The sequence below is a fragment of the Nycticebus coucang genome, chromosome 2 (assembly GCF_027406575.1).
Source record: "Nycticebus coucang isolate mNycCou1 chromosome 2, mNycCou1.pri, whole genome shotgun sequence".
In the NCBI taxonomy this organism is placed as follows: Eukaryota; Metazoa; Chordata; class Mammalia; order Primates; family Lorisidae; genus Nycticebus; species Nycticebus coucang.
This window is the reverse complement of record NC_069781.1, coordinates 64,769,693-64,792,672: the sequence shown is the minus strand read 5'-3', so window position 1 is coordinate 64,792,672 and position 22,980 is coordinate 64,769,693. Positions and strand designations below refer to the sequence as shown.

General features: G+C 37.9%; 1 pseudogene across 1 annotated transcript; it reads left to right on the top strand.

Moving 5' to 3' along the window:
• Positions 1–18,847: 18,847 nt before the first annotated feature.
• Positions 18,848–19,903, top strand: LOC128572437 (GTP-binding nuclear protein Ran-like; annotated as a pseudogene). The gene has a single exon (XR_008376212.1). The product of XR_008376212.1 is annotated as a GTP-binding nuclear protein Ran-like (transcript).
• The last annotated feature ends 3,077 nt before the right edge of the window (positions 19,904–22,980 follow it).

Genomic DNA, 22,980 nt, shown 5'->3' with positions numbered 1-22,980 from the left:
AGGGGGCCTTAATTTCTACCATATTGAATTAAGAAGTTGGGTCTTAAATAGTTAATATTCCAACATATTTTATACTCCAGTAAATTATAATTCAGTTGTTGAAATCAGGGGACATTATCAAACAAAACATCTTAAAGTATAACCATTTTTCAACAATCTCTCTGACCAACTGTCTCCCCCTGAGAACCAGCTACCTCTTTCTGTCTAGAATTATGCAGGGTAAAGAAGACAGTGTAGGCCGGCACCTGTGGCTCAGTGAGTAGGGCGCCGGCCCCATATACTGAGGGTGGTGGGTTCAAACCCAGCCCTGGCCGAACTGCAACAAGAAGACAGTGTAGACAAAGAGTCTGTGCTGCAACACACAACCTAAGTGGGGATGCAAAACTAACACAGCTTACACATATATGTGCTTCTATCTTTGTGCATTTAAATACTCAAATTGCAGTCTGCTTCTAACAACTATAGTGGATCACACAGCACATTGTACATTTCTTTGCCATAACCTGATGACAGTTTTTAAATTCACATTTTCTCCTTGGCCCATACTTATTATCAATAGGTTACTTCTTTTTCTCCCCTTATGCTTTATATACCTCTTAAATGAGAATAATATGTTTTAATTGTCAGAAATTAAAGGGGCAGGAGTGAAATTTGAAATAGCTAAATTTAAGAAGAAAGAACTAAATAATAGGTCTTAAGCAAATATTATGAGTGGGTTAGAAAACTAAAATTCGTTTGAGCTCCTACTATATACTAGAGGTCTTTAGATATATGAAATCTCATTTCTGCCTTATAGGAATGCTACAAAATGAATATCTATATTACTGCTGTTATCATCCAACATCACTACTTTACAGAAGAGAAAACAGAGATAGAGATTTCTAAAAACTTCTCCCGAATTACACAACCAATGAATGACAAAGCCAATTAGAATATCAATGTAAAATCCTACTTGAAAGATATAGAGGTGAAATAATGTGATATCTCGGCTTGCTTTTCAATACTCCAGTGGCAGAGGAAAGGGGAGCATGTGGTGGTAGAGGCAAATAGATGAATTAAGATGTGCAAAATGTTACAAATGCTAAAGCTGGGTGATTAGCTTTCATTGATGTTCACTCTTTTTATGTATGAAACTCTTTATAGTTGAAAAAATAGATTAAAAATCCACTTCGTAGGCCAGGCACAGTGGCTCATGCCTGTAATCCTAGCACTCTGGGAGGCTGAGGCAGATGGATTGCTCAAGCTCATGGGTTCGAGACCAGCCTGAGCAAGTGCAAGACCCCAATCTCTAAAAAACAGTCAGGCGTTGCATCAGATGCCTGTAGTCCCAGCTACCTGAGCAAGAGAATCGCTTGAGCCCAAGAGTTTGAGGTTACTGTGAGCTATGACGCCATGCAACTCTACCAAGGGCAACAAAGTGAGACTTTGTCTCAAACAAAAAACAAAAAAACAGCTTTGGCACCTGTACTCAGTGGTTAGGGCACCCACTACATGCACCAGGGCTGGTGGGTTCAAACCCAGCCCAGGTCTGCTAAACAAAAAAATAGCCAGCACTGTGGTGGGTGCTTGTAGTCCCAGCTACTTGGGAGGCTGAGGCAAGAGAATCGCTTGAACCCAAGAGTTTGAGGTTGCTGGGAGCTGTGATGCCACAGCACTCTACCAAGGCAACATAGTAAGACTCTGTCTCAAAAACAAATAAACAAGGGTGGTGCCTGTGGCTCAGTTGGTAAGGCGCCGGCCCCATATACCGAGGGTGGCCGGTTCAAACCCGGCCCCTGCTGAACTGCAACCAAAGAATAGCTGGGTGTTGTGGCGGGCGCCTGTAGTCCCAGCTGCTCGGGAGGCTGAGGCAAGAGAATCGCGTAAGCCCAAGAGTTACAGGTTGCTGTGAGCCGTGTGACGCCACGGCACTCTACCCGAGGGCGGTATAGTGAGACTCTGTCTCTACAAAAAAAAAAAAAACAACAAATAAACAAAAAATGCATTTTGTAAAAGGACCATATTTCTTGGTTGTGTCCACCACTCTGCCTTGCCTATGTAAAGCCTTAAACGGAGGTTTGATAAGGCAGAGAGAAAGAGAGGACTAAAGGGTTAGGAACAGAAGAGAAAGGAGAGCAGCTTTTCTATGAGGTAAAGGTAGATAGATGACTTTAAAGAGGATGTGGAAAGGTACACCGTAAGTTTGGAAATGTTGGGTTAAATTCAATTATTAAGAATCTTAACACATAAGCAAAGACAGTAAGATTTCTTTATCCTTGTCCTAAGCTCCATCTTAAATCCATCATTGAAATATTTGTTGAGAACATTCAAAGGCCTAAGGAACAATTTATATCAAATACCATAACAGCAAGTGTCATTAGAACAAAAGCAAACACATATATCTTTTTCCCAAAAGGCTTCATTGTAGCAAAAACCAGATAAATATCCAATTGATTAAAAGTAATTCATAATTCAACAGTATTTCAGCATAACCAAAATTTGTCCTTCCTTTGGAGCTGTTTTTGTGACTTGTGGGAGGTCTAATAATGTCAAATCCTTGTAGGTTCTGAATTTACCAGTGTTCACTAAGACAAAAAGGTTGCTTTATTAGTAAGAAGTTTTGAGCTAGACAGAATAGAGGCTGAATTCTACAACTTCCCTGCCATAAACTTTGTTTATCTCTTCATCTATAAAACGGATATGGGCTCAGCACCTTTAGCTCTGCGACTAGGGTGCCAACCACATACCCTGGGGCTGGTGGGTTCAAACCCAGCCCAGGCCTGCCAAACAACAGTGACAACTACAACAAAAAAAATAGTGGGTGTTGTGGCAGGTGCCTGTAGTCCCAGCTATTTGGAAGGCTGGGGCAAGAGAATCACTTAAGCCCAAGACTTTGAGGTTGCTGCGAGCTGTGATGCCATAGCACTGTACCAAGGGCAACATAATGAGACTCTGTCTCAAAAAAAAGGATATGATAATGCATCCCTCAATATTTGGTACATACTTAAATAAAGAAAATTCGCATATAGAAAGGTAATGGAGGAAACTTAGCACAGTACCTGCACATAGAAGTGTAACCCTTTCACTTTTACCCAGTATGAAATATTCTGATCCACTGTCACATTTGAGAGTCTGCTTTCTACAACGAATATCACAACAGTTCAACGACAGGGCATCCCATCACCCCCACCTGTTCTTCCTGCTCTGAAATGTCTCTACACTATTCACTTGCCCTTGTAACCAACCAGTCAGGGCCAAACATACCTGAAGGCCAATTAGAATGTGGAGAACCTCTTTCTAAGGGAAGTATTGCAAGAATGGAAAAACAAACACCACATGAACCCCCTGTTGAATTGAAACTAAACGTTCGACCCTTTTGGACATACATGGAAGTAAGACTCAGTGGAAACCAAGAGGTGGGGGAAGAGGGAACTGATAAATTCACACCTAATTGGTGCAATGCGCTCTCTCTGGGTGATGGACACACTTACAACTTTGACTCAAACTGTACAAAAGCAATTCACATAACCAAAACATTTGTTTCCCTGTAATATATTCTGATTTTTAAAATAATAATAATAATAATATCTCCTTCATTCCCTAAAACCCACTTCTCAACGCTTGTCTTGAATTTCTGACCTCAAACAATTCTCCTGCCTCAGCTTCCCAGAGAGCTAAGATTATAGGTGTGAGCCACTGCATCTGGTGAGCTACCAAGAACCCCTGAATGTTTATAAATCAGAACCTTTCTCAGTATTTCCTCTTTTTACTCTAGAAATTATACTCTCTTTTATAAGACCTTTGTAGATCTGCTGAAAAAGATGACTTCTGCACTCAAGTGTATGAATAACTAGCCTTTGTCAATTTTGTCTCAAACTTAGTTTTATCTTTGACTCATTATATGGCAGGCCCATTTTGTCCCAGCTCTGGAACCAGAGCTATCTCCCTGAGCACACCATGAAGTGAGCATTCCGGGACATTATCCTTTCTACCAAAAGAGGTGCTAAATTTTATAAAGCGCCTGCAGTTGGACACTGCTATGTGTATCCTTATCTTAAAGAATCAAGATGATCCTGAATATATTGAAGCCCTTTGGTGAAGATAATTTTTGCTTAAGCGTATATACTTCAAATTTGTTTCACATCATGGAATGCCCACCTGCCCCCATGGTGCTCCAGTAAATTAATCCTCAGCCTCTTCATTCTGGTGTCACTTCCACATGGCTGAGTAATGTTCTCAGACGCTAACTCACCTGTTAGAATAACAGGGGTGCAGACAAACACAAGTTTATAGAGGAGAGGAAAAAGAAAGAGAAAATCAAAGACAGTGAAATGAATCAAACAGCTAGAACATACATGGAAAGTATGTTGGAAGAAATTATACTGAGTCTCTTAATTCAAAATGCTGTTAGGGCCAGGGATACTGCATTGGAGCCATTGAAATGTCAGTTGTTTTTGTCTAACAGAAGCTGACACTCCTTCCCCAGATCTTTCCTCTCTATTACTTTTTGTTCACCTTTTAGGCCTCTGTGAGAATAAGTTTCAAACTAGATCTTTAAATCTTTAAAAGAGTCTGGCTTTGAAGAGCACTAAAGCTTCTAAAAGGAATGGATTGGTGCATTGCAGTGTCAAGCTAGATACGTGATTTATTGACACTTTGTCAGAACTACTCTAGGCCATTTTGTATGGCATATATCCAAATTGAATAGCACCAAGGTATTTATATAGGCTCCAATTTCCACACTACTCCAATATCTGGCATGAAATATATATATATCTATATATATATATATATATATATTTTTTTTTTTTTCTTTGCAGTTTTTGGCCAAGGCTGGGTTTGAACCCGCCACCTCCAGCATCTGGGGCTAGTGCCCTACTCCTTGAGCCATAGGCACCTCCCTGGCATGAAATACTTTTATGGTAAATAACCTCTAAACTAGTGTTTAGTGATCCTTTAAGCTGAAAATTGATCATTGTCTGAGTATTTGAGGAGGTTTAATTGTATCAAACAATTTACACACTGAGAGCAAATGGCCTGACAATTATTACTTTGTATTGTTCTGTTTGGGGCAAATGTAGGAGACTGGACGGTTGTGTACATATAGGTGAGTGTAAGCAAGAGTTCTCCACAGAAACGGAACCAGTAGGACACGCACTACCACGTAGGAAGAGATTATGAAGGATTGGCTCATACTCCCGTGGCACCTAAGATGTCCCACTCTCTGCTGTCTACAAGTTAGAGGTGCCGGAGAGCTGGTGGTGTAGTTCTAGTCCAAAGCTGCAGGCCTGAGAATAGGCGTGCTGACGTCAAGAGCAGAAGACCCAGTGGGAGCAGAGAGGACAGACTTACTCCTCCCCTGCTTTTTTGACTATTCAGGCTCTCAGTAGAGTGGATGCTGCCACCCTCACTGGTGAGCGTGATCCTCTTTACCAAGTCTACAGGTTCAAATTCTAATATGTTCCAGAAACATCCCTCACAGACATACGCAAGTAATGTTTTACCTGCTATCCGGGCATCCCTTAAGCTGCACATGTGCTCAAGGTCTTGTTCAACAAAAATGCTCATGCTATTATTTCATTCAGGGTTGCTGCATCCTTCAGTGGCCAGACTAGAGCACCAGAGGAGAGTGAAATTCAGACCACACTCTGGTCAAGACTTGTGCCCAAGGCACTGCATTGGCTAAAGTAAGACCGTTTTTTTTTTTTTCCAAATTTGCATACCAGTGACCAGGAGCCAGATTCCTTTCATTCATTCTCTCACTCAATTAATGTTAACTAAGTACCCCCTGAGGGGAAGATACTGCTCTAGCTGTTGTAAGAGTTAAAAAGAAAAAAAAAAAAAGATAAAGCTGCCTAGGGAGATAAGGCATGCACACAAATATAAATTTAACAAGAATCAAAGAAACCCAAATGAATTACTAGGAATGGGCTCTAAATTCTGGGTCTCCTCTCTGACAGTTCCTTCTGGTAGGTCCCTTTGTTTTCACCTATTCTTAATCTTTTTTACTTTCCTGGCTTGAACATAATACAACTCTTTTCTAACCTTGATCACCTTCCTTTCTTCTTTTTTCTCTCTCATTATCGATATAAAGGATTATAGATGAACCTGGTTTCAACTTACCCTTTCTTGTCTCTCTTCCTTTTTACAGCACAAACACAGCTTCTCTGTCATATTTTTGTCCCATAATAGCGGCTCTGCTGTCCTGTGTCCTAGATCAGTGGTCTGTAAACAGTTAATATTTTAGACTCTATGAGCCATATAGTCTCTGTTGCAACTGCTTAACTCTTTGGTTATAGGCAGAAGCAGCAATAAACAAAGCATAAGCAAAGGAGCACTGCTGTGGTCCAATAAAACCTTATTTATGAACACAAAAATTTGAATTTCACATAGTTTTTAACATGTCATAAAAATTTTGTCTTATGATTTTTTTCAACCATTTAAAAATGCAGAAACAATTCCTAATTTATAAGCCACACAAAAACAGGCATCAGCTAGATTTGGCCTAGCACAAATTAGCTAGCTGCTTCCTAGCACAAAGAATATGTAGTGTAGAGAGTGACCCCAAACTGTAGGGAGGAGAGCAAGGTAGGGAGAAAGGAAGAATGATGCTTAGGAAGCTCTAATATTGAACTCTGCTGGAAAGTTAAACTGTATAATACCCTTGCCCAACATTTATGTTTTGGTTTTGTTTTTGCAGTTTTTGGCTGGGACTGAGTTTGAATCCACCACCTCTGGCATATGGGGCCAGCGCCCTACTCCTTTGCGCCACAGGCGCCGCCCCATTTATGGGATTTTCTCAAGTGCATGACTAGCATAACAGCAAATTTCATGTGAGCAGTGGTAAGTTTTCATAAAATCAGTCCTAAATTTGTTTAGCAGAGAATTCTGTTCATCAAAACTCTGTTTCCTTTTTTTTTCTCTTGGTCCAGCAAGTAGAATACATTTTCCAGCCTCCCTCACAGTAAGCTGTGACCACATAACTAGTTGTCATGTGGAATGTGAGCGCAAGTGAAGTGCGTCACTTTTCAGAGGGTAGCCGTCTCCATGCTCGCTTCCTCCAGCTGAGTGTTGCTGAGGAGGGGCCCCCAGTGATGATGGAGCTACAAAACTGAAGAAGCCTTGCTCCCTCAGGAACTGCATAGAGGAGAGCTGCTCACTGACCGGGACGAATCACCTTATACTATTACAAGAGCTGTAATTGCACTTCTCTTGCATTTGAACATATATAGAGGGAAACATAGAGATGGACATTGATATATAGAAAGATATACACATGGTCTCTTTGTTATAGTATCCAGTGCTCCCTAATTAATATGGTTAAAGTGGGGGTATCTTTAATCTTATCAATATTAGTGCTTCTAGCATACGTCTCAGGGCTTGGTACATAATTGTTGGTGAGTAAAGGATCAACAAACAAAAGGAAAGTACCCTGGTTGATTTGTATTCTTCCATCTTCCATCAAGCTTCTTTTATCTTCTCCTCTGAATGTTACCGTTCCCCTCATGATACCACTTAGCTGTCCAAGTTTGTGCAATTGTATCAACACCCCGTCTTACCTAAGGGATATCCTCAGAACATTAGTTTTTATTTCATTTTCTTTAAAACATACACTTATTTAGCTGAATAGTGTAGTTTGTGCTAAGGTGGAAAAGGCCATAAATGATTTATTGGGCGGCCATTATTCATAGGATACTAAATATGTTTCACATTTTGAAAAGGAAAATTTATCCCTTCATACGAAAAAACAATCACAAAATTTTTCACATCCATGAATGGCGCAAAGAGCTATATTTTGAGACACGCAATATTGATGACTGTCTTTTGCTTAAATAGACTGGATGCAGTCCTATGAGGAAGGGAAAACAGATGTCTCAGTATCCACAGAACAAAAAACTAAATGTCAGGTTTTCACTGTCCTTAAGTTTTTATAGTTCTGAAATTTCTATTCTAATACTAACTTTTTAATTCTTCATTTTCATAGACATGGGAAACTTTAGATTTTGAAAGGTCTTGTATGTCAACATGTCTAGCCTCTCACCGCTAGAGAAAAATACATTACTATTTACCAATAATACAATTCTTGACATACTCAAAGATTCTATCCCCCAGTCTTCCCTTCACAAGGAGAGTAGTCCCAATTTCTACAGTAATTTTTTTGCATCTGTATTTTAATCCACTAATCTTTTTCATTCTTTCTTCACTTGTTCACTCTTTCTCAGGTTACAAAGTTCAAAAAGGGACATGAGAGTCTAAATAAAGACATAACTAACAAGGCCAGCCAGACCTATGTATAGACAGAGTTGAAAGCTGCCAGCCTAGTTTGATTTGAGATGCAGAAAAGCTTCTCCTTTTCTCTAGCCTCACTCACCCAGCCAAAAATAGCTCCCCTATCTTGCTTGCCAAGGACAATTTTCCCATCATTGGAAGGCCTTTGGGAAAGGGGGCAGAGGAAAGCCAACTAATATTTAAGAAAAGTGCTCAGTTCTATGTCAGATACATTTTATACATTATTTTATTTAAATGTTACAAGTATCATGAGAAGTTACTAGTGCATATAACATAAGGACAGCAATTCAGTAAAAGATGAAAACATAGGCCCTGTAGTCAGATCTAAATTTGAATTCCAGTTCCAAGACTTGCTGTCTGTGAGACCTTAGCTAATTTCTTTATCTTCTCAAAGGCTCAGGTTTCTGATCTATACTGTTTCCTACACCTACAGCATAGGATGTTGGGATGAACAACTGACATCTATGTGCCTATCCCAGTGCCTGCCTCCTGACAAATAGCACGCGGGAGCCACTATTATGGCCATTTTACGGAGAAGCAAATTGAATCAGACATATTAAAGGATTTGCTTCCAGCCATAGAGCTAAGAAGCGGGAAAGACACTGTCTGAACCTAGCTCTGCCCTCAAAGCTTGTGTTCTTTCCACTATTGTCTCCAAAAGACTCTTCATAATTCATACAAGTTGCCTAGGAGAAGCAGCACAGAAGTTCCACCACCTCAATTTTAGAGTATCCAACTTAGGAAGCTGAGATGATGTGAGTCAGTAGGTGACCTCTTAAAGCTGGAGAGAATGAGTCAAAACACAAGTTTCCAAGAAAGCGCGCCTCAAAAGGGAGGAGACAGCAAAAGGGCCTCAAGGGAGCATGGCTGTCCAGGGACACCTGTTATGGACACTAAGAACATTTGAGAATTATGCCCTGAAAGCAGGGTAGGGTACTGTTAAAAACACACTTCACCTAACCTGCAGTAGCTCTAACAGGAACTGAAGAGTTAACAGCCATTCTCACTCTGACCCAGACCTACCTCTGAAAGCAACCCATTTTTCAAATTGATAGAGGAGAAAACTATCAAAAAAGTTAGGTAGGTAAGGTCATCAATAAACAAGACGATAAAGGGAAGTCTGAAGGTGAACTTGCTTCTTTTACCTTCTTAATGTTAGCAGTCAAACTAGAGTCCCTACCTAGAGCTGAGATTTTTTTATGCCTGTATTATACATTGTTCATCCACTCAAAATTTAGTGACAAAGTTCTTGACTCTAATGCTATTCATGTAGGTTCCTTTACTTCCGGTTGTGTGGTTCATGGCAAGTTACCTTATTTTCTGGACCTGGTTTCCTCCTCCATATAATGGGGATAACAAGAATACCTGCAGGGTGAATGAGGATTCAGAGAATTAAAACAGGTAGCAGAAGGCACTGCAACAGGTGTCAGCTGAGGTTATTCTCTCATTTCATTCTCAGAATCAGTCAGGAAGTGAACACTGAAGATGGTTAAGTGCCTTGCCTGAGGTTTCTCCTGCTGGTAATAAGAGGGATTAGAGTACAAAGGCAGAATTGATGGCCCCAGGTTTAGTCCTCCTCTACCTCACCATGCTGTTTCTGTTACACACAAAAGAAGTGTGGTGTATACGGGGAGCTCAGTCACTTGCCAAATGGTGCTTTCCCAATAATCTGAGACTTCCTTTTATTGCTTTACAGTCAAATCTGGGAATTAGAGATTTATCTTCAAATATTTCAATGCCCATCCACATGTGGCCAAATGTCATTAGTGACAAAAAGCTAAAACATCAGCCTAGTCACTCATAACATAGAACAGAACAGATAGAATAAATGGGGAGGACAAGCGTGCAACACTCTCATTTGTTTCCTGAGATACCCCGAACAATTATTTGTTGGACTGCAGCTGCTAAGAGCAGTTACTCGTAGTGAATTAAGGAAGGCGTCAACATGCTCTCTTGTCATCCTCCCCCTAGACAGAAACTGAAGTGGCCTAATAAAGGGTCTTTTTTAGACACATTAATTTCAAATCATTAGCAAGGCCATTGTGTAGCTAAGGGAATGGTTATGAAAGCAGGAAGATGAATAAAAGAAGCGTGGTTCTACATAAAAATATTAGGTGCTAGCTTATTTGCGAAAGAATCTGCCTTTCAAATGATAGATAGTTAGAAAAATGTTTCTCTTGCTCTCTGTTATGAACTGAATTAATAGTTGTCCTCAAAATGTGTGTGTATGCATGCCTACAGCTATTGGCTGCCCATAAATAAACAGGCAAGCAAGTGAACATGTCTGTGACTGGTGGGATACCTTGAAAAGATGTACATTTAGGGAGCACACAATCACTTCAACCCTTTGGGAGCACTTGGAGTGCCAGCAGTTACATTGAATTGTTCTATAGAACATCTGGGACATTAGTCTAGACAGACCAGAGCTGAGTTTAGGAAGTATAGGAAGTATTGACTTTAAATCTGAAATTAACATTTCCATCGGTCAAAACCTTGTTCAATACGAGCCACTTTATATGATCTGGTTGCATATCTTGCTAGGATAAGGGAGATAAATTCTACGATGAGCTTAATCCCACTAAATGGGGGGAGAGTTTCCTAGCAATTGGGGGAAAAAGTGGTTCTATTGCAGAGAAACATAAATCTGTTCATATAAGATCTAGACTAATAAGCAGGGTATACCCAGGAAAGACCTTTCTTAAAAGAGTTTCAAGATCAGAGTATACCCTTGAACCACAGGAAAACTCAAGCTCAGTGTAGTTTTGAATGTCTTCTTATATACTGAAATTTTCTTTATTTTCCCCCAAACTATCATCACAGCCTTCATAAACATCAAAATCCTTATGTATTGAGTCAATGTGGTACGTGGAATGATATAAACAGAAGTAGCTCATTTTAAATACAAGAGCCCTAATTCTCCCAAACATTCTAGACTGATAATCCCTCATGGTGAGAAGAAATAAAGTCAGATGAGTTAAATCATATCTCTACTGACTAAAATAAATGGTCAGATGTTTTCTTTCTTCAGTTTTCTCTGGAACTTAAGTGTTTTCATAGGATCAGACCACTCCCTCCTTCCTATTTAGCGCTGGACTTAATTAGAAAGGGTGGGGAAATGACCTGAGACCAGCTGATCTTGATATGGGAGTAGAGGTTTCTTAAGGGATCTTTTTCACACAATTTAAACATCAAACTTGATCTTTGTTCTCACTCGACAAGATGAAATGAAAACCTTTTGTCAATATCCAACCTCGTAGAGGAAGGAGCCAGCAATGACGGTTCTGCCTCCCTGCAATTAGGTGGCTCAATATTTGGAAAGGGTTGCCATGGTGGCTCAGACAAATCTCAGTTTGTGTTGGTGCTGCTTTTTCCTGAAATACTAAGGGTTATCCCAACCCATAGGTTGGTGCACCTGTAAATTCTCACTCTACTTCCAAAGGACTGTCAATGAGAAGTGTTTGCTCAGAGAAAGAGCAGGTATACAGAGAACAAGGAAGCAGGTGCAGGGGAAAAAGGGATCACTTTAACTACCTGGTAACAGGAAAAAGAGGCATAAACTTAGTGATAGAGGAAAGCAGGCATTTCCAGATACCAGAACAGCCTTTTCAATGACAAATCATCACCTTTGTGATCATCTCAAATCTTGAAAATAAGGCTAACCAAGTTGGGGTTTGCCTAAGGGCCACAGACCCAGAAATCCTGCCAGTGTCAACATAAGGCTAGCAACCGTGATCACCACAGGCCTGAGCAGGAATAAGGGCATCCACTGTCTAACAGGCACCCAATACCACAGACCCAGTGCCCAAACCCCCAAGTCTGCCTGGCTTTCTGTAAGCCCTGAAATAATGGATTTAAAAGCTCATAAATCATCTTTTTCAGACTGGAGGTTGCACAGGGCAATTCCTAGATGAACTTGTGAGTTAAGAACACTCAAAAATACATACATAGGCAGAAATATGTGATGCCACAAAAAAACCTGTATACTTCGTTTTTAGTGTGCATTGCATTACATTTATACATGCCTGTATTTTCCATTTGACAAGGAGATTCTTAAGAACAGGAACAATGCCTCAAATACATTTATGTGTATCATTATTCCTACAATAGAGCCCAACACTACAAAGACAATATATGTCTATTGAATGGATGGATGAATGAATGTTTAGCTTTATAGCAATACTGAAAAGATGTGCTTGCCTGAAAATAGATACCACACATTATTACTTTCCTTTTCTTCAAAGATATGGGGAGCTCTAACTCCAAATGAGAGCCCTGATAATTACTTATTATGTCCTAGCCTAAGATCCACTACTTGGTACCAAATATTGAGACTTAGGAAAAATGCAGAAAGGAAAAAAATATATAACATCTATGAATAACAAATATTATCCCATCTTGCCACATTAAACATTTCAGTTGCTCTTTTTCTATAAGGCTTCCCACTTGGAGAAGAGTGTAATAAATGACATAAGGTTAAACAAGGTCCCAAAAGAATCTTAAAATGGCTCTTAGTAATATGAGCCTCAATAGGGTACTGAGGAACTTTAGAAGAGAAACAGTAGATTCTCTCCTACTTTCTGCAGACTTCATTTTAGAGAGTAAGTACTTTCTGATACAGTGAACACTGGCACCAAAGGAAACACAAAAACGTGACCAGAACACTATACAATAAGGTACAAGGGACACTAAGGTTATGAACCCCAAAAAGTTATACAATAAGAAGAATTTCGCTTTCAGTTCAGAGCAGGTAAAACCGGTTCAGAATAAAATAAAAAGACCAACATTTAAAACAAAATATCAAGTCACATGAATAAGCTGTCTGGAGATACAGATTTTATAGTTAAGAAAGTTCAGGAATGTTAGCCAAGGAAAGATAAGATACTGCCAAAAACAGTAATATCCAGTAAAAGCAAAGAGAGAAAAAAAAAAGTATCTACTTTGTTTCCCCATATTAAAATTGTTGTAGAAATTTAAAAAGCATGTTGGAGGAAATTTGTTTATTTTTTCTTACTGGTATAATTTTGAGAAGTCACAGTCATTGTCAGCAATAGCAGGAGGTATTAGATTAGAAAAGTTTATAGTAGAAATTTTGAAACACATTTTTTAAATATCCAATGAATTTGGCTATGAACACAGAAAGAAAAACATTTTAGTTCTAAAGCTAAAGTATTTATCAAACTATAATGCGATCAACTGTGTGTATGACAGAGAAAATAAGCCAAACATATTAAATGACATGTTCACATTTCTATGCTTGTTGACCTTTTGAATATTTTGAAAAACCTATTGTAAGGACAATTTTTGATTGCTCTAATTCCCCCTTTAATATTTAATAGAGTCAACCAAATAGTCCATGGTCCTGCTTTCCCAAGCATGTAATTATTTATTTCTATGTGGACATGAATTGGTAGAGGTTGATTGCTTTGTGTTTACATCAACATTGTTAACTAAACATGTTTCAGATGGTGGCCCTAAAATAAGCACAGATTTCAACACGGCCACACTGATCAGGTCTGACTATGTGAATTAGGCAAATGATAAAACCAAAACATGGTTTTATATTAAATCACTGAAGTTCATCCTCTAATAGTTTCAACACAATAGTCCAAAAAATAATCAGAACTATCTAGTGTGGTTGAAATCTTGGGAGAACCAAGAGAAATTTAATGAGCTTATTGTAACTAAATGTCAACAACACATGGCCACACTAGGCTAGACTCATTTTATGTGTAAAAGTCATCATTACCAACAAAAAATTAACCTGGGCTAAATCTCTTAGATTAATGGTAGTAAGAGCTGGCAAAAACAATACTACAGAAAACAGGACTAGAAAAGTAGAAAAACACAACTAAGAACTGAGAAAATTCCTGCAGAGAGGTGATTTAGAAGGATAGCATATTTTTAATAGCTAAATATGTTATAATCTTGACTCATTGCGGTTTTTAGCACCTTTTGTTAGATCAAAAATAAGAAACTAAAATTCATCCATATGTTCCAATGAAAATAAATTTGAATTTTATCATTTATCTTTCACAATAGAAAAAAACTTACATATGGAGATTGCTCTGAGCATCTCCCCCAGACCTAAATATTTAAAAAATGAAATATTTTTGTATTAAATTATCATATAAACATGTTTGATTTATCTTTTTATTGGTAGCATCAGACTACCCTCTATTCTCAATAGTTTCAACACAATAATCCAAAAAGGTAAGTGCTGTATATATCTTTTTACTCAAACTACTTTTTGATCTAAGAACAAACCTACATAGTGTTTGAAGCTAGTATTATTAGAGATATCAGGCATTCTTTCTTGATTTCTGGGATTCTTTTTAGTGTTGCAGAGAAAACATTAGTAATTTCTATGTCTTGAGGAGGCTGAATTTGAATAGAAAATTACTAGCTTTATTATAATCACTTACAGTCTTTTAAATTAAGCTGTCAATATTTTCAATAATGTATTTCACTCCTGCTTTAAATGTTTAGTTGGATAAGCACTTCCTTTCTCCACTTGCTCCAGTGGCTGCTAATTCAATATAGTCATTGAATAGGGTATCATGCTTCCCCCCAAATAAGCAAGAATTAAAATCACAATCTGTAGGGAAAAGCTCATTATGGCTAGCATGTTGGAATTGATCAGATTCAATACAGCAATGTTACCTGATAATGCCAACTTAATTGTCTCAATCATTAATTCTAAAACTATTCTCCTACCATAGCAACTTTCCCCAGAACATCCAGAAATCTAACCTGATGACCCAGGTCTGTGTGTAAGCTGAAACCACTACTTTTTCCAAGCACAGAAAACTGCAAGAGTCATTATCACTACATTTGTACTTGGAGAGTTCCAAGATAAAATTTCCCCCTCAATACCACATACAAATTCATCAGCAAAAATACCTGGTATTGATTAATACTGATATATTTTAAGAAAATTACATAGATCTTTGCATGTGTTTGTACAAGCTAAATTTTTCCATTTTGATTTCTCCATTTACACTTGTAAAAATGGAAGCTACTGAAGTTTTTCTTGAATTATATATTTCAGGCATCATATATGAAATACTATTAAGAGAATAGTTTATATCAGAATTCTTAGGAATAAATTCATGTATTCTGGCAGAAAAGACCTGAGTTTAGTGTTTAGAGGCTTAAGTTCAAGCTCTTTCAGACCCATTCTGGGCCCTAATTTCTATAATTTTTTTTAGTAGGTTCAACTAGATGTCTCTGAAATTCCCTCCAAGTTCAACATACTGAGATCGTTTATGACTTTTGATAAGACGGGATGATTTTTTTTTAGAAGTAGGTGATCCCAAACTCCTCTGTTGGGCCAGTGTCAGAGAGCTTTCTCTCCCTATATAGTTAAGTACTATCTTTTGTTGGAGGAACAAGAGAATAGTATATATAGAACAATTGATACTTCAGAATTCTCTGATACCAGATTTTGAAAGGCAAATTTTGAAAGTTGGAGACATAACCCTCATAATCTTCCTCCCTCTTTTCTAAGTCTGCACAACTGATGACAATCTGACATCCCGCTAAGTGCCTGGGGACATGAGAATACACAGTGGACATAGATTGAGGCCACTGTTTTCTCAAAATCTGGGGTTCATCTTACTTTCCTTTTTCATTAATACTTTTAACAGTACTCAAATATAGATAAACTTAATCTCCTGAAGTCAGGGATAGCTAGTAAACTTAGCTTAGGATAAAAGAGGAGGAGAAGGAGAAAAAAGGAGGAAAAAGAAGAGGAAGAAAAGAAAAAAGGACAATTAAAATAGCAACATTCATATACATTACTGTTGGGAATATAAAATGATACAACTTTTGTTGTTATATGGCAATTCCTCAAAAACCTAAACATAGAATTATATGATTCAGCATTTCTATCCCTGGGTGTATATCCACAGAATTGAAGGCACAGATTCTAACAGATACTTGTACATCATTGTTCATAGTAGCATTATTTGCAATAGCCAAAAGGTGGAAACTAGCCAAATGCCCATCAATAAATGGACAAAATGTGATATATACATAAAATGGAATGTTATTCAATTTCTTTAAAAAGAAATGAAATTCTGATGGCCAGGTATGGTGGCTTATGTCTATAATCCCAGCACTCTGGGAGGCTGAGGTGGGTGGATTGCTTGAGCTCAGAAGTTCAAAACCAACCTGAGCAAGAGAGAGACCCCATCTCTACTAAAAAATTTTTTAAAAAATTATCCAGGCATATGGCAAGTGCCTATACTCCCAGCTACTAGGAAGGCTGAGGAAGAGGATCACTTGAGCCCAAGAAGTTGAGGTTGCTATGAGCTATGATAATGTCATTGCATTCTACCCAGGATGACAGAGTGAGACCCTGTCTCAAAAGACAGAAAGTCTGACACATGCTACATCATGAATGAATCTTGAAAATATTGTGCTAAGCAAAATACACCAGTCACAAAAAAGACAAATACTATATAATTCTACTTATATGAGTTACCTAAACTAGTCAAGCTCATAGAGACAGAAAGTAGAATGGTGATTGCCAGGAGTTGGAAGGAGAATAGAATGGAAATATACTGCGTAATGGGTATGAAGTTCACTTTGGAAGATGAAAATTTTCTGGAGATGGATAGTGGTAGTGGTCAAACAATATAATGTTATAAAGCCATATAGCTAAACATGGTTAAAATGGTAAATTTTCTGTTTTATTTATTTTAAAACAATAAAAAATCCATAGAAGTATCAAAATTTTCTTGTTATTTATTTATATTCCTCTCATCTGGGAAAGCTGAATACATGCTCATTTCAATGTTGCCCATGCCAGGAATTGCTGGGAAATAAATTTGATGTTCCCAGCAATTCCCCCATGGTTTTAAAAAGAGATGAAAGAAAAGAAACAGCTGGTTTAAAAGCAGTCATAGAATCGTCCATGTGCTAGCCTATGAATCTAACACAGATAGCACACACATTTAAGATGTGGTACAAACAGGCACCAGAAGTAAACCCTCACAGTGAAATGGGCACATTAATTTTTACAGTTATTGTCAATTCCATATGAATTCATGGATTCAGAATACTGGTTTGATTAAAAAGAAAGGGGCTCTCACATCAGGATTAGCCACCAATGGAGTAGAAAAGCAATGAGATAATGTGGAAACTGAAATTTAAAATTCTGTTGCAAAACAGTTCTGGATAAAAGTCAAACCATTATTCAACTAAACCAAAAAGAAAAACAATTTTCATCGTAGACAAATTATCTAGATTGCGTTTCATGTTGATTAAATTCCCTTATTAAATGTGAAACCCCTCAGTTTGTCTATAGTCAGAGACTAATCAAGTCACAGGGTGAAGAGAAGGAACCATCCAGATCATCTCTCTCCCTCACACCACTTTGGAGATAAGAGTTCTGTGAGTCAGAAAGTTTAAATTATATACTTAAAGATGTATACCAGAGTTCAGCTGGAACCCACTTTGAGCCTTCTAGCTAATTCATTCCACATTACATAACATTAATTAATTGCTCTAAAGGAAAAAATTAATATTGGGAAAATAAAAATCATGTGAGCAAAGGGAGAATGTGGTTACTGTATTTAGTTATTATTGTTATTTTAGTTATTATTTTGTTGTTTTTAGTCATTATTATGTTAAATGAATTAAATGCAAAGTTTTTAAAAGCATCATAATGCTACAAAAAAGAAAGGCCATAATGCTGAGTGTGTTCTTAAACTGCTAATCTTTAAACGTAGACATTTGAGAATTTGTATTTCTACAATCATGGATAGTTTATATCCTTTATTTTTCTATTTTAAAATATTAAATGGGTACAAACCTGTTAACTTGCATGGATTGCTTTTGTAGTGCTTGATTCCTGGCTATAGGTGTGTCATTGTACCCATTAGGCAAGTTCTGTAAGTGCCAATCAGAGCAATCCGAAAGAGAAAGAATCAGGAAAGAGAAAGAAATAGAGAATACCCCAAATCAGGAAATAGGGGATGAAACTATTGTTTTACATGGTAATAGGATCTCATATTTGGAAAACCCCAAAGATTTCACTAAGAGTCTCCTGGAATTCATAAATAAATTCAGCAAAATTTCAGAATATAAAATCAATGTACATAAATCAGTAGCATTTCTATATACCACTAACAGTTAAGCTAAGAGTCAAATCAGACTCAATACCATTCACAATATTGACCTACAAAGAAAATACCTAGGAATATACTCAACCATTGAGGTGAAAGATCTATACAAAGAGAACTATGAAACTCTCAGGAAAGAAACTGCAGAGGATACAAACAAATGGAATGCTCATGGGTAGGTAGAATTGGCATGGTTAAACTGTCCGTACTAGCCAAAGAGATTCACAAATTCAATGCAATCCCCATCAAATTACCAACATCGTACTTCACAGATCTAGAAAAAATAATTCTGCATTTCATTTGGAACCAGACAAGAGCCTAAATAGCCAAAGCAATCTTAAGCAAAAAGAACAAATCTCAAGGCATTGCATTATCAGACTTCACACTATACTACAAGGCTGTAGTAACCAAAACAGCATGGTATTGATACAAAAATAGGGACATAGGCTTCCACCATCTTCCCAGCCTCAGTCGGACGGGCGCAGAGACGCTTCTGGAAGGACACCGCGATGGCCGCCCAGGGAGAGCCCCAAGTCCAGTTCAAGCTCGTATTGGTTGGTGATGGTGGGACTGGGAAAACTACGTTTGTGAAACGCCACTTGACCGGTAATTTGAGAAGTATGTAGCCACCTTAGGCGTTGAGGTCCATCTCCTTGTGTTCCACACCAACAGAGGACCCATCAAGTTCAACGTATGGGATACAGCTGGCCAGGAGAAATTTGGTGGACTCAGAGATGGCTATTATATCCAAGCCCAGTGTGCCATTATAATGTTTGATGTAACATCAAGAGTTACTTACAAGAACGTGCTTAATTGGCATAGAGATCTGGTACAAGTATGTGAAAACATCCCTATCGTGTTGTGTGGAAACAAAGTGGATATTAAGGACAGGAAAGTGAAGGCAAAATCTATTGTCTTCCACCGAAAGAAGAATCTTCAGTACTACGACATTTCTGCCAAAAGTAACTACAACTTTGAAAAGCCTTTCCTCTGGCTTGCTAGAAAGCTCATTGGAGACCCTAACTTGGAGTTTGTTGCCATGCCTGCTCTTGCCCCACCAGAGGTGGTCATGGACCCAGCTTTGGCAGCACAATATGAACATGACTTAGAGGTTGCTCAGACAACTGCTCTCCCGGATGAGAATGATGACCTGTGAGAATGAAGCTGGAGCCCAGCGTCAAAAGTCTAGTTTTATAGGCTGTCCTGTGATGTCAGCGGTGCAGCGTGTGTGCCACTTTATTACCTAGCTAAGCAGAACATGTGCTTCATCTGGGATGCTGAAGGAGATGAATGGGCTTTGGAGTGAATGTGGCAGTTTAAAAAAAATAACCTTCATTGTTTGGACCTGCATATTTAGCTGTTTGGAACGCAGTCGATTCCTTCTTGAGTTTCAAATATAAGACTGCTGCAGTCACATCACAATATCCAGTGGTGAAATCTTGTTTGTCATTGTCATTCCCATTCCTTTTCATTTAGAATCAGAATAAAGTTGTATTTCAAATATCTAAGCAAGTTGAGCTCATCCCTTGTTTGTAAGCATTTTAAAACCGCTAAAATAGGGAAGTTTATGCCATGTTAATATTAAAATCGCCTTGCTGATTTCACATAATTAGAAATCAGATTAATTTCTGCCTAGGTCTATTTGTTTTTTTTTTCTTTTTTTTTGTATATTTGAATCATGTCAAACGATATGACAGGTCAACAAGGTATCCTGTTTGGTTAGGAGTTAAGTGGTGTGAATATTGTTAGTGCTATCAAGCTAAAATAATGTCTGCCCCACTTTAATTTTGGCGAGGGTCACCTGAGGAAGAACTTGCTTAAATTTTGTGACCTGTCATTAAGAATATGCAGTTTGTACATATCAAATAGATACTTTAAGGGTTATGCTTTATTTTATGGCAAAGGTAACCATGTTAATGTAGAACTTCAAATGGATGGAATAGCAGTTGATGGGTGGAGCTTTAGGGAATTCTTGACTGTTAAAAAATGAGTATAAGTTTTGAGCTCATGTTTTTAATGTTAGATGTTCAGTGTAAAGTTGATACTCCAAGAAGATGTTTCATGTTTCTTGCTGCTTATCCCTAAGCTTTAAAGATGGATTCAAGCTGAGCATACAGCTTTGGGTAATTATTTTTTTTTCAAAGGAGTTTTGTATGGGTAGTACAAGCAAAGAACTAGGAATACTGCAATGATGACAATGGGCTATTAAGTAAGAGGAAACAAGTGGTTAAACTTTGTCAGATTAAGCCTTTATCTTTTCCACATTTAAAAGTGAATTAAGTCTTAAAGTAGTTTGATTGCATCAACACTACTGTAGCACTTAGTAATCTTAAAAATAGGAACTATTTTTCTTGTACTATAGTCCAGTTTACCAAAGCTTCAGTTATCTTGCCTACTCTAAAAGAAGATAAAAGGTCACTTCAATATATGGGAAAATGAAATAAAATGGGGAAATTGAGTTCAATGCAATTTATGTATGAACTGGCATCAGTAGTTACTAAAAAAATCTGAATTGCTGTATATGCTGTGCTATATTCAGAACCAGACTTTAATAGCGTGTGTGAGATGTGAAGGTTTTTCCCCCCATAATTAGGATGAATCCTTTCAGATTTTAAAGTTAAGGTATATGTGTTGTTTTGTAACATTATGTAGAATGCAAGTATGGTGTTGACATTCTGAATCTTACATGTAACAGTTAAAATATGGAAACTGCTTCACTTACCTGTTTAATGTTGGGTGGAGAGAATTTACAAATTACTCATTGGAAGAATAATTGTTGAAAAATACATTGCTACTACTTTGAAAAAAAAAACAAAAAACAAAAATAGGGACATAGACCAATGCAACAGAACAGAAAATCCAGATATAAAACATATACCTACAACCAACTGATCTTTAACAAAGCAGGCAACATATACTGGGGGAAAGAAGCCCTATTCAATAAATGGTACTGGGAAAACTGGATAGCCACATACAGAAGAATGAAACAGGGCCCTACCTCTTAGCACTCACAAAAATTAATTCAAGATGGATAAAAGAGTAAACATAAGGCATTAAGCCCTAAGAATTCTAGAGAAAAATGTGGGGAAAACGCTTATAGATATTGGCCTCGACAAAGAATTTATGACATATCAGCAATCATGGCAACAACAAAAGTTGATAAATGGTATTTGATTAAACTAAAAATCTTCTGTACAACTAAGAAAATAATCAACAGAGCAAATAGACAACCTACAGAGTGCGAGAAAATATTTGCAAGCTATACATGCAATAAGGGGCTAATAACAAGAATCTTCAAAGAACTCAAGCAAATCAGCAAGGAAAAAAATAATAACCTCATTAGAAAGTGGGCAAAGGGAGACGGCTGTGACTCAGTGGGTAGGGTGCCAGCCCTGTATACTGAGGGTGGTGGGTTCAAACCTGACCTCTGCCAGCTAAAACAGCAATGAGAATTGCAACAAAAAATAGCCAGGTGTTGTGGCGGGCACCTGTAGTCAGGGCACTTATAGCTGCTTGGGAGGCTGGGGCAAGAGAATCATCTGAGCCAAAGGGTTGGAGGTTGCTGTGAGCTGGGATGCTACAGCACTCTACCAAGGGCAACAAAGTGAGACTCCGTCTCAAAAAAAAAAAAGAAGAAGAAGAAGAAAGTAGGCAAAATACATGGACAGAGGCTTTTCAAAAGAGGATAGACAAATGGCCAAACATGAAAAAATATTCAATGCCTCTAATCATCAGAATGCAGAGGGAAAACATGAGGCATTGCCTTATCCCTGTTAGAATGGCTTTATTAAAAATTTTCAAAAACTATGTATGCTGATATGGATGGTACAGAGGAAGGAATGCTTATATACCATTGGTGGAACTGCAGATTAATAAAACTCCTATGGAATACTGTATGGATTTCCTCAACAAACTAAAAGACCTACCATTGATCCAGCAATCCCTCTACTGGGTATCTAATCAAAGGAAGATTTCTCATCAAAAAGACACCTGTTGTGGTGAGAAGGGAACACATATATACTATTGGTGGGATTGCAAACTAATAGAGTCTTTTTGGAAAGAAGTATGGGAAGACTCAAAGAGCTAAAATTTGATCCATTTGATCCCACAATCCCATTACTAGGTATCTACCCAGAAGAAAAAAATCATTTTACCACAAAGACATTTGCATGCAAATGTTTGTAGCAGCTTGATTCACAATCACAAAGATGTAGAACAAACCATCATCAGCCCATGAATGGATAAGTAAACTGTGGTCTATATATACTATGGAATACTATTCAGCCATAAAGAAAGATGGAGACCTCACCTCTTTTGTATTTACCTGAAAGAATTTGGAGAACATCTCTCTAAGTAAAGTATCACAAGAATGGAAAAGGAAGAATCCAATGTACTCAATATTAATAGGAAACTAGAAGATGAACTACATGCCCACACAAAAGAAAAAGACATTTAAATTCAAGAAGGGGGAAAGAAGGTGAGGGGAAGACCATGCTGCCTAGCTCTCACCTATTGGGTACAAGATAGGGGTATATGGCACACCTCCTGGGTGAAGTGCTCAACTACAACTCAGACTTACCTAACA